Source organism: Alligator sinensis, unplaced genomic scaffold (assembly GCF_000455745.1).
Source record: "Alligator sinensis unplaced genomic scaffold, ASM45574v1 scaffold1616_1, whole genome shotgun sequence".
Classification (NCBI taxonomy): domain Eukaryota; kingdom Metazoa; phylum Chordata; order Crocodylia; family Alligatoridae; genus Alligator; species Alligator sinensis.
Window position 1 is genome coordinate 62,929 of NW_005843602.1, and position 1,656 is coordinate 64,584.

The window sequence follows — 1,656 nt, forward strand, 5'->3', positions numbered from 1 at the left end:
TTGTCTGAGGTTTTTTTTTTTTTTTTTTTAAAGTTTTGGTGTAAAAAGTATGTGCGGATGCTAACGCAGCCTTTCCCCAGAAGTGCTCAATCCAGCAACAAATAGTTTTGGTGGGTTCAATTTGGTTATAAAAGTTTCCTTTAAGCGAAGACCTGTAGTGTCATTGAAACCAAAACTTTGTTACTGTTGGTAATAAATAAATAAATAAATAAATAAAATAAAAAATAAATATGAGGACGCTGGTTTCCTCTTTGACAGGCACAGACCCCAAAGTAACTGTTAGATACAGGGCTGTGAAGCACCTCTCAAAACTATCCTTCTTACAGTGTGGGTTTCAAAGGCATTAAAACTGGAAATATATTATATTATACATATATGTGATAATATACAACATGGATCATATGTGATATGCTATGTTAAACTAAATCCGTCTTTATATCATGTTTTAATAGCTCTAAATGTGGATTGGGTAAAATCTAAGACCTGCTATGGTCAAAGGGGTACAATATCTGGAACTGCCTCCAAGACAGCCAGACTTTTATCCCTTCTTTGCAAACATTTCCTCCTCCTCAGTTTCCTAAGTCTTAATTGTATCCTCTGATTTTTTTCCACATCAAAAATGAAGCACATTGGAGCACCTTTGGAGTTAAAAACTGAAATGAAATAAACTAGAAGAAGTAATAATTAAAAGTAAAATGTATATGATTTCATTTAAAAGTAATACTGGAGAATATGCACTGTGAGAAACATTTGCATGCTACTATTTCTGTCATTATCATGTTGGGGGATCTCAGGAGAAAAACAGTGCTATTTGCAATAAAGATAAGTCTGCTTTTAAGAATCTGTACCTGTATAAAGTAGGACCATAAGAAAACAGCAATCACTTACCTTGAACTGCTGTATCTCTTTCTGTGACTACTTTAGTAAAATGTTTAATTTCTTCCAAGAATGCTGTCCTTTATTTAAAATGAAGCTCCCCTCCCGGCAAATCTTTAAAGATCTAGTCTCCCATATGCTATTATATTCCTAGAATACGTTCTTTTTCCCATCCTATGGTACTTGTTCATTTACAAAAAAATAAAAAGTTAATTCAAATGCAAGTATGCAAGCAACCCATGTAAATCTCTTATTTTGCTGTCTTTACTTTAAAATTAAAGAAGTGACTGTTCTGCAAAGCATGGCACTCCTTTACTGTGGGCCAGCAGTAGTTTTCTAAGGAAGTAATTTTTTTTATAATCTCCCAGGCATGAACTTCATTTAAGTTTCAAAATTAAAAGAATATAGTAAAAATAACTTATGTCCAGAGCCTGAAAAAAAATATTTTATGGGTTATAAAAATGCAACATGGCCAATATATAAAAGCAATCTGAAATCAATCTGAAACAAAGACCCCCACATTGAATAAAGGGGCATTGTAACTCTTTCAATCCTGTGTCTGCAGCTCCCTGAGTAAATTAGGTAGCAGAGAGAGGGGAGGAGGCTTGCCATAAAAGTCCGGTCTTTAAAAAAGCCAAATCCAGTTTGTGGCCATTACGTTACTCATCAGCAATTGCTCATAAATCTAAGGGGAGAAAAATACACAAACTTTGCTACATTTTAGGGACTCTTGTCCCAAGTCTTTAATTAAAGTTGCACTCTCTGCTCAAGCTGGTGCTC